The 11,187-nt window shown below is 44.2% G+C and overlaps 1 long non-coding RNA gene across 1 annotated transcript; it reads left to right on the top strand.

Moving 5' to 3' along the window:
• Nucleotides 1-5,675: 5,675 nt before the first annotated feature.
• On the top strand, nucleotides 5,676-11,128 carry LOC113621116 (uncharacterized). The gene is made up of 3 exons (XR_003433034.1): nucleotides 5,676-8,230; nucleotides 8,752-8,857; nucleotides 10,953-11,128. It is a non-coding gene; the product is annotated as an uncharacterized LOC113621116 (long non-coding RNA).
• Nucleotides 11,129-11,187: the final 59 nt, after the last annotated feature.

Raw genomic sequence — 11,187 nt, 5'->3', positions numbered from 1 at the left:
GAGGTGTGCTGTAGGAAGATTTAAATAAGATCCAGAGTCTTCTTAACATAATACCCAAAATGTCCATGTTTCAGTCAAAAGTCACTCATACCAAAGATCAGGAAAATCACACCCTGAAGGAGAAAAGACAATGGACATCGACACCACGATGACAGAGATGTTAGAATTATTGACAGGGATTTAAAAGTGGCCATCATAAATGTGTTGATGAGCAATTAACACTGCAACAAGTCTCAGCAAGGAAATAGAAAATGTAAAGAACCATTTAAAGTCAAAAAATACAGGGCTTCCCTGGTGGCGCAGTGGTTAAGAATCCGCCTGCCAATGCAGGGGACACAGGTACGAGCCCTGGTCTGGGAAGATCCCACATGCTGCAGAGCAACTAAGCCCGTGCGCCACAACTACTGAGCCTGCGCTCTAGAGCCTGTGAGCCACAACTACTGAGCCCACGTGCCACAACTACTGAAGCCTGCGTGCCTAGAGTCTCTGCTCCGCAACAAGAGAAGCCACCATAATGAGAAGCCTGCACACCGCAACAAAGAGTAGTCCCTGCTCGCGGCGACTAGAGAAAGCCTGTGTGCAGCAACAAAGACCCAACACAGCCAAAAATAAATAAATTTTTTAAATGTATTTAAAAAAAAAAAACAGGGAATGCCCTGGAGGTCCAGTGGTTAGGACTTAGCTCTCTCACTGCTGGGGCTGTGGGTTTTATCACTGGTCAGGGAACTAGGATCCCACAAGCTGTGCGGTGCAGCCAAATAAAGTTGAAAAATACAATTACCGCCCCCCCCAATGGAGAAGAATCAGTGAACTTGAAGTTAAAAAATAGAAACTACCCAACCTGAACAGCAGAGAAAATAGACTTAAAAAATAATAATGAAGGACTATGGGGACCTATGGTACTAAAACAAAAAGTCTAAAGTCTGTGTCATCAGAGTCCCAGAAGGAGAAAAGTAAGGGTGGGACTGAAAAGCAGTTGAAGAAATAATGGCTGTCAGGAGTTCCCTGGTGGCCTAGTGGTTAGGATTCTGGGCTTTCACTGCTGTGGTCTGGGTTCAATTCCTGGTTGGGGAGCTAAGATCTCACAAGCCATGTGGAATGGCAAAAAAAAAAAACAAAACAAAGAATGGCTGTAAGCTTCCCAGAAATGGCAAAAGATGAAAACCTGCATGGGACTTCCCTGGCAGTGGTTAAGACTCCACGCTTCCAAGGCAGGGGGCGTGGGTTCAATCTCTGGTTAGGGAATAAGATGCCACATGTCACGCAGCATGACCAAAAGATTAAAAAAAGAAAAAATACCCCTGCAAATTCAGAGAAGCCTAAACAAGGTAAACCTAACGAAATGCACACCAAGACACATCACAGCTAAACTGAAAACTAAAGAGAATCTCAAAAGCAGCAAAAGAGAAATGATATCTTACCTATAAAGGGACAGGAGATTCCTCATCAGAAACCATGAGGCCAGAAGGAAGTGGCACACTTCAAGTAGTGAAAGAAAGTATCGTCAACTGAGAATTCTATATCGAGTGAAAAATACCCTTCAGAACGTAGAGGGGACTTAGACATTCTTAGATGTAGGAAAACTAGGAGAATTTGTTGCCAGCAGTCCTACCCTAAAAGAATGGCTAGGGCTTCCCTGGTGGCGCAGTGGTTGAGAACCTGCCTGCCAATGCAGGGGACACGGGTTCGAGCCCTGGTCCGGGAGGATCCCACATGCCACGGAGCAGCTAAGCCCGTGTGCCACAACTGCTGAGCCTGTGCTCTAGAGCCCACACCTCAACTACTGAAGCCCATGAGCCACAACTACTGAGCCCACGAGCCACAACTGCTGAAGCCTGCATGCCTAGAGCCCATGCTCCGCAACGGGAGAAGCCACCACGATGAGAAGGCCGCGCGCTGCAACAAAGAGTAGCCCCCACTCGCGACAACTAGAGAAAGCCCGCGCGCAGCAATGAAGACCCAACACAGCCAAAAATAAATAAATAAATTTATTTATTTATTTTAAAAAAAGAATGGCTAAAGAAGAGCTCTGAACATAAAGGAGAAAATAAAAGAAGAAAACTTGGAGCATCAAAAAGGAAGGAAGAAGGAAGAGCAGAAATAGTGAAACTTGGGTAAATATTTTCCTTTTATGTTTTCTAAATTATGGTTGATGGTTGAAGCAAAAATTATAAAATTGATGTTCTCAATGTATTTAAGGAAATATTTAAAACAATTACTTTATAAATGGGAAAGTACTAAGGGATATCAAGAGAAGGAAGGTTTCTATGCTTAGAAATGTCAACAACATTGATAAAATGTCAACAGTATACTGTGGTAACTTATGTGTATTTAATGTAATTCTTAGAACAACTTCTAAAAAAAGATAATACACCCCAAAACACTATAGATAAATCAAAATGGAATTCAAAAAAAAAATTCAAGTAACCCACAGGAAGGCAGAAAAAAGAAAAGAACAGAAAACAAAAAAGATGGGAGACTCAAGCCCTAACATCACTAATTCTATTAAGTGCAAGTGGTCTAAATATATCTATTGAAAGACAGAGATTGGCAAAGTGGATGAAAAAGTGTGACTTAACTACATGCTATCTACAAGAAACTCACTTCAAATATAACTATAAGGTTGAAAGTAAAAGGATAGAAAAATATATCATGCAAACAATCAAAAAAGAAGTAGGTATATTAGTATCAGATATATTAGACTTCAGAGCAAAGAAAAGTTACCAGGGACAGGGAGGGACACTATATAATGAAAAAAGGGTCAACCCACCAAGAAGGTACAATCCTAAATATGTATTTATGAAACAACAGAGCTGCAAAACTGATACAAAAACTGATAGAATTGAAAGAAGAATAGCAAATCCACACTTCCACTGGAGACTTCAACACCTCTCTCTTAACAATAGGTAGAACAACTGGACAGAAAACCAGTAAGGATGTAGAAGAACTTAACAACACTATCAACCAACATGATCCAATTAATATAGAATACCTCACCCAACAAAAGAAGACACATTCTTTTCAAATATCCATGGAATGTATACAAAGATAGTCCATATCCTGGCCCATAAAACAAAAGTCAACAAATGTGAAAGAATTGAGACCATACAAGCTCCTTGGTCACAGTGGAATCAATAATCCCTGGGTTAAAGATTGAAAGCTTTCCCTCTAAGATCAAAGGCAAGACAAGGATGTCCACTTTCACCACTTCTATTTAACTTTGTACTGGAAGTTCTAGCCAGGGGGTTCAGTGGGGGGGGGGGGGAAACATCAGATTGAAAAGAAAGAAGTAAATTCATCTCTATTTGTAGATGGCATTGTCTTGTATATAGAAAATGCTAAGTAATCCACTAAAAGGCAACTAGAACTAATAAACACAGCAAGCTTGCAGGATATCGATACACTTGCAATGAAAAATCTAAAAATCACAAGAAAATAAACAATTCCACTTAGCATAGAATCAAAAAGAATAAACTACTTATACATAAATGTAACAAGTGTTAGAATACTTATACATAAATATAACAAGGGTTAAACTCATAGTCTGAAAACTATAAAACATATTTTTAAAGAATTTAAAGGGACCCTGAGTAGCCAAAAGAGTCTTGAAAAAGAATTGAAGGACTCACACTTCCTGATTTCAAAATTTAAGTACAAAGCTATCAAGACAGTGTGGTAATGGGACTTCCCTGGTGGTCCAGTGGTTAAGACTCCACACTACCAATGCAGGGGATGTAGGTTTGATCCCTAGTCGGGGAACTAAGATCCCACGTGCCGTGTGGCGTGGCCCAAAAAAAAACCCCAACTATTAAAGTATAGAAAGTCTTGAAAACGGAAGAAAATTCTTTTTTAAAAAAAAATTTATTTATTTATTTTTGGCTGTGTTGGGTCTTCGTTGCGGTGCATGGGCTTCTCACTGAGGTGGCTTCTCTTGTTGCAGAGCACAGGCTTTAGGCACGCGGGCTCAGTAGTTGTGGCTCACGGGCTCTAGAGTGCAGGCTCAGTAGTTGTGACGCACGGGCTTAGCTGCTCCGTGGCATGTGGGATCTTCCCGGACCAGGGCTCAAACCTGTGTCCCCTGCATTGGCAGGCGGATTCTTAACCACTGAGCCACCAGGGAAGCCCAAGAGAAAATTAAAAAAAAAAAATAGTATGGTACTAGTATAAGAATAGACATATAGATCAATGGAATGCAGTGGAGAGTCCAAAAGTAAGCCTCACATATCTGGTAAATTAATTTTTTTTTTTGGCTGCGTCCGGTGGCTTGCAGGATTTTAGTTCCCCGACCAGGGGTCGAACCCGTGTCCCATGTAGTGGAAGCGTGGAGTCCTAACCACTGGACCACCAGAGAATTCCCCTGGTCAATCAATTTTTGACAAGGGTGCCAAGACAATTCAGTGAGGAAAAAGAATAGTCTTTTCAACAATGGTGCAGACAAGTGGATATCCACAAAAAATAAATTTCATCAAAATTTAAAAATCTGTGCTTTAAAGGACACCTTTGACAAAGTGAAAAGACAACTCAGGAGATAGGAGAAGATGTTTGCAAATCATATATCTGATGAGGGAATTGTATTCAGAAAAGATGAATAACGGAAGCTCAACAATAAAAGGACTGGGATTTCCCTGGTGGTCCAGTGGTTAAGACTCTGTGCTCCCAATGCAGGGGGCCCAGGTTTGATCCCTGGTCAGGGAACTAGATCCCGCGTGCTGCAGCCAAGACCCAGCACAGCCAAATAAATAAATATATAGTTTAAAAAATAAAAATAGAAGGACAAATAACCTCCCAAAATGAGCAAAGGATTTGAATAGACATTTCTCAAAAGAAAAAAAAAAAGAGACACAAATGGCCAACAAGCACGTGAAAAGATGCTCAAACTCATTAGTCATTAGGGAAATTAAATCAAACTCCAGTAAGATACCACTTCAGTACAGTACCTTCCAGTAAGATACTTCTAATGAAAGATAGATAATAACAAGTCATGGTAAGGATGTGGAGAACTTGGAAACCTCATACATTGCTGGTGGGATTTTAAAATGGGACAGTCACTTTGGAAAACAGTCTGGCTGTTCCTCAAAAAGTTAAACATAGAGTTACCATATAACCAAGAAATTCCACTCCTAGATATATACCCAACAGAAATTAAAACATGTCTGCACAAAACTTGTACATGAATATTCATAGCAACATTATTCATAACAGCCAAAAGTAGGAACACCCATATGTCCATTGACAGATGAATGGATAAAGAAAATGTGGTATATACATACAATGAAATATTATTCAGCCTTAAAAAGACAGGAACTTCTGATACATGCTACAACATTAACTAACCTTGAAAACATGGCAAGTGAAATAAGATGCAAGAAGACCTTATATGAAGTACCTAATGTAGTCAAACTCATAGAAACAGAAAGTAGAATAGTGGTTAACAGGGGCTGGGAAAAGGGGAAAGCAGGTACAGACGTTAAATTTGGGAGAGTGAGAAAGTTCTGGAGGTGGATAATGGGGACAGTTGCACGACAATGTGAATGTACCAAATGCCACTACATTGTACACTTAAAAGTGATTAAAATGGTAAGTTTTATGTTTATTTTACCACAATTTTAAATAAAGGAATGAAGTACTGATACATGCTGCAACATGGATGAACCTTGAAAAAATTATGCTAAGCAAAGGAAGCCAGTCACAAAAGACCACATATTGTACGTTTCCATATATATGAAATGTCCAGAATAAACAAGTCCACAGCGACTAGTGGTTACCAGGGGCTGAAGGCAGAAGGAGAAGACTGGGTGGCTGGTAATGGATATGGGGTTTCTTTTTAGGATTCTCAAAATGTTCTAGAATTAGATAGCAGTGATGGTGGCACAATCTCGTGAATATACTAAAACCCACCGAATTACATACTTTGAAACAGCGAGTTTTATGGTATGTGAATTATATCTCAATAAAGCTGTTATGAAAAACGTAGTGACTTAAAGCAGCAAGAATAATTTATGTTCTCAGTATTCTGCTACTTGGGCAGGGCTTAGCAGGGATGACTCGTCTCTCCGCCACATGGTGTTAGTGGGGTTCACTCCTACAGCTTCATTCCATCAGTACAGCTGGGGCTAGAACAACTGATACAACTTAATTCACACGACTCAGCTGGCAGCCTCCCTCTCTCCATGTGGTCTCTCAGAAGTCTAGGTCAAGTTTATATGGCTAGATCCCAGGAGGTTGGAGGCTATAAACTTAAATCCTGGGCTTGAAAACCCCAGTATATGACTTCTGTCACAATCTGTTGGTCAAAGCAAGTCACAAGACTGGCCAGATTCAAGTGGGGACATAGCCTCCAGCTCTTGATGAAAGGAGTGGCAGGTATTTACAGGGGTGGGAGGAATTGTTGGCAGCCATCTTTAGAAAAAATCTCCCAGAGATCATATGAAGCTGAAAAAATAGGACCTTTGCTTCCAGCAATAAGCAGAACTAAGTTATATGGAAAACCCTCTCCTTACAAAACACCTAGAAACTCTTCATATAACAACCTTCCTTTCAGTGCTGTACACCTGTGAAAATAAGGAATATCTCCAGGCACAAAAATGAAGAATCTAGATATTGGAATGTTAAGTTAGCAGTGAAGCTATAGCTACCTTACAGGTATTTGTTGATACAGGGACTTAAATACTGGATTTCAAAGGCTAAAGAGGGAAGAGGAGACAAAGCTATCAGTCTACTCAAGGTGGAGTGTTGGAACTTACAGCCATGCACTAAATTCCCTAGTGGTGTCTCCTGGGATCACCTACCAAATAAACTACTTGCGCCTGAATCCTTGTTCCAAGGTCTGCTTCTGGGAGAACCCACTCTAGAACAATTGGTACCAGAAGGGAGTCTAAGAAATAGATACTCAGAATTAGATTCTGGAATTGGAAGGCTCAACAGCTAGATGGCAACAAAGATCCAGTTGGTGACAGTAACTGGAGTAGGTATTATGGTGGATTAAAGATAGCTGCAAATTATTTGACACTCTTCCCTTCAAGAGGTGGGGTCTGTGCCCCTCCTGAATCTGAGTAGGCTCTGTAACTGTTTTGACCAGACATGACTCAGCCAGCTTCTGGCCCCAGACTTTGAAAGGTTGGCCACTTCCCCACTTCCTACCCCCGGAACACCCTCTGGTGGCCTTGAGCCACCACGTATGAAGACTCACTACTGAGACCATATATTGGGAAAGCCATGGGTAGGTGCTCTAGCTGACAGTCCCACGTGAGCCCAGCCTTCCAGCCATCCCTGCTAAGATGCCACATATGTGTGAACCTGACTTGGCCCCTTCAGACCAGACCATATGCAAACTGAATGACCTCAGTCAATGCCATATGGAGCAAAGGAATCACCTGGCCCAAATTCCTAACCCACAAAATCATGAGAGGTAATAAAACAGCTATTGTTTTGAGCAGTTAAGTTGTGGGGAAATTTGTTATGCAGCAACAGCTAGCTGAAACTTGTTGTGATAACACTTGGCATGCTGAATCTCATAATTACTAAGACTCATCTCTTCTGCCCTGGGATGGGGCACATTGGGGAAGGGGGTACACTGGCTTAGGCAATGTCGCTAACATTTGAGATACATGGGGCAATGGTAATTTATATGGAAAGTGAACTTGATTATTATTAAGTGGCAATGATGTGCTGAGGGAGAAAATAACAGGCTCAGGACAGACATTTATCAATCCATGGCCCAGTGTGAAAGCCAGGAGTTTTCAATATCAGTGTTTAAAGACTCTTGTCTACTGCAGCCTGTACTGGTGAAGGCCCAGAACCTGCCTGAGAAGAGGGGAGTTCTGAAGCAGGCCAAAAAGATGACTCTGCTAAAGCCTGTGCTCCAGTCATGGTCACAGAAGGGAAGGAGTGGGACACTGAAACCTAGCAGGGGGACATCTGGTAGATGGGCTTAAGGATCTTGAACCCCAGATTCCCATTAACCCCCTGAGCCAGTAGAAGTGGCCCATTCCCTCTTGCTTAAGAATAGCAGCCTCTTACCTGGAGACCACGCAAAGTCCCCCCTGTGATGGTTAATTCTTTTTTTTTTTTTTTTTCCCCATGAGGCTTGCGGGACCTCAGTTCCCTGACCTGGGACCAAACCTGGACCCCAGCAATGAAAGCCCAGAATCCCAACCACTAGGCCAGCAGGGAGCTCCCTGTGATTGTTAATTCTGTCAGCTTGACAGGGATAAGGGAGCCCAGATAACTGGTAAACAAATTCTTTCTGGGTGTGTCTGTGAGGGTGTGTCCAGTATAGATCAGCATTTGAATTGGTAGCCTGGATAAGACATGGCCCTCACCAGTGTGGGTGGGCATCACCTAGTCTGTTGGGGGCCCAAACAGAACAAAAAGGCAAAGGAAGGGTAAATTGGCTCCCTTTGCTTGAGCTGGGACATCCATCTTCTTCTGCCCTCAGACATCCGCGCTTCTCGTTCTCAGACCTCCACACACAGACTTAACCAAACCACCAGCTTGCAGACAGCCGATCATGGAGCTTCTTGGCCTCCATAATCACATGAGCCAATTTTTATAATAAATCTCTTCTTTCTATCTATCTATCTATCTATTTATCTATCTCTATATCCTACTGGTTCCGGTTCTCTGGAGAGCCCTGACTAATACACCCCCTAAGGTAGAAGCCTTGAAGCAATGCTTTCCCTCCTCAAGATCTGCTCCCCTAAATTCCCTCTTTGCTTCTGGACCAATAATTATGATCGCGTCTCCCCACAGCCCAGCTGGGGAAGTCCTGCCCCTGCCATGAGAGAACTGAGATGATTCCCCACACTGGCTGCAGAAACTGGCCGAGATGTGCCAGCAGAACAAGACCATGTCCAAGGTGGGTCTTGAGGGCTCCGGTGGGAAGAGAGCAGAATATTAGGTTGGGTGAGGGAGGGTTCACAGACATGGAGCCACTCCCCCGAGGCTCAGGATGTGATCTGGCAAGAGCCCTGGAGCCAGTCCTGATATGCCACTGAGATGGCTCCTTGAAGTGTGGAAGAAATGGTGGCCCCACTAAATAAGAGGGAGGTAACAGGACGATCTTGGCAGGGTATTGAGAAGGGACCAAAAGGCTCAGAGGTGGACGTAAGACCAGAGAACCCAGCTGGCTGCATGCTCAGAGGGCCCACAGGAGCTGCCTTCACTCAAGCACAAGGGATGCACGAGTGAGGATCACTGATGCCACAGGGGGCTCGGGGGGCTGCCTCTGAGGCCACAGGGGTGGACAGTACCTTGGAGCTGGGCTCCCAGAGGTCAGTGGGGATGACAGGATTCCAGAGAGCAGAGGCTGGGGTTGATGTAACTACCAGAACGGGAGCAAGGCCAAGCGGCAGCCAGGGAGCGTGGGCCTGCAGGGTTCTGTGCTGATGGCTCGCAGACCATGGTATTCCCAGGGACTATGGCAACCATGATATTTCTTGACTTTTATCATCAAAGAAAGGGGGAAAACAAGTAAACAGGAGGCTAACGCCCGCTGCTAATGGAAAAAATCTCAACCCCTCATCCAGTTTCCAGGCCCAAGTCAGTCCTCAGACCCAGAGGTCACTGATTGAAAGGGAGGCTGGGTTCCCTTGAGAAGAATGCTATAATGCCAGAGCAAACATTTGTAGTAGCAATTCCACCAGGCCTTCCCCAAAGGGACCCACAGCCACTTCCAAGAAGTAACTGTACACTGGGACAAGGAGAATACTGGAAATTTCAAGGGGAGTTGGGTACATGGTCTGAGTGGGCCTTTGGTCTTCAGATAAATAGAGTCCTTGGACTTCTCTCCTCTGTCTACATTCACTCCCTGGGTGATGACACCCTCTCTCATAGCTTTCAGTAACATCTGTACATCACCAGCTCCCACATGTATTTCCCAAGTCAGACCTCTTCTGTGATCTTCAGTTTCATATCTCTCTGACCACCTGACCTCTCCCCTGGGATGACTAATGGGCATCTCAACGTGGTCCACAGCAAAGTCCAGATCTGCCCACCCTTTCCTGCTCCAAGCCCACCTCTCCTACAGTCTTCCCATCTCAGTAAATGACAACACCATTCTTCTAGTTGCTCAGACACTGAAACCTGGCAGTAGTCCTGGATCTCTCTTTTTTCTCACACTGCATACCCGATTGGTCATCAAATCCCATTGGAATTATTCAGAACATACCCAGAATCCAACTACTTCTCACCACCTCCACTACTACTTCCTTGGTGACCAAGCCATCATCTTTCCCCCAGATTATTGCAATGGTGTCCTAAACAACCCCGCTGCTGCCCTTGCCCCCCACAGTCTAACTGTAATACAGTGACTCCTCTCTGCTCAAAATCCCACAGTGGCCCCCATCACACTTAGAGTAACAGTTAAAGTGCTTCCAGTGGCCTCCCCGATCCTACCTGACCCACCAAGGCCCCTGCCCCCTGACCGATTCTTCCTCTGGCTCACTGTGCTCTCTGCTATTTCTCTACCACACCAGGTAGGCTCCAGCCTCAGGGCCCCTCGCCAGTTCCCTCTGCCCAGAATCTCTTCACCTGAACGCCCTGCTCCCCCACCTCCTTCAGTATTTGTTCAATGTCACTTCAATGAGGGCTTCGTCTTATTTAAAATGACAACACCTTCTCTCACCACACTCCCCGCACTTTGCACTGATGCGTGTGCTTTATATGTTGCTTCTTAGATGTTTACTGGTTTCTTTTTTATTATTATAATTTTTCAAATTATTTGTTTATTTTTGGGTGCGCCGGGTCTTCATTACGGCATGCGGGATCTTTAGTTGTGACATGCATGCGGGATCTAGTTCCCCGACCAGGGATTGAACCTGGGCCTGCTGCATTGGGGGCGCAGAGTTTTACTCACTGAACCACCAGAGAAGTCCCTGTGGTCATAGTTTCTTTCCCTCGTTAGAAAATAAACTCTGGGAAGGCTCTATTTTATTTCACCCCTGTATCTCTAGCGCTGAGGACAGTGCCAGGAGTATCCACTGCTATTTGTGGAATGGATTAATGAATGAACGGAAAGTAGAGGTCGCACCCGTGAGCGGCCCAGCTCTACGGAATTTACCCCCACATTCACGCGCAGACTTTAATCCGAGCAAATGGAGGTGGCGCCCTGGGAGGACGGCGGGAGGGAGTGGGCGGGGGGGTCGGGGAGTAGGGGCCGGGATAGGCGGGCCTGAAACCGAGGGGCGG

Source organism: Aethalodelphis obliquidens, unplaced genomic scaffold (assembly GCF_003676395.1).
Source record: "Aethalodelphis obliquidens isolate GAN/ISIS:26980383/991018 unplaced genomic scaffold, ASM367639v1 scaffold8, whole genome shotgun sequence".
Classification (NCBI taxonomy): domain Eukaryota; kingdom Metazoa; phylum Chordata; class Mammalia; order Artiodactyla; family Delphinidae; genus Aethalodelphis; species Aethalodelphis obliquidens.
Note: the sequence above shows the minus strand (reverse complement) of the source record. Positions and strands in the feature narration are given on the sequence as shown.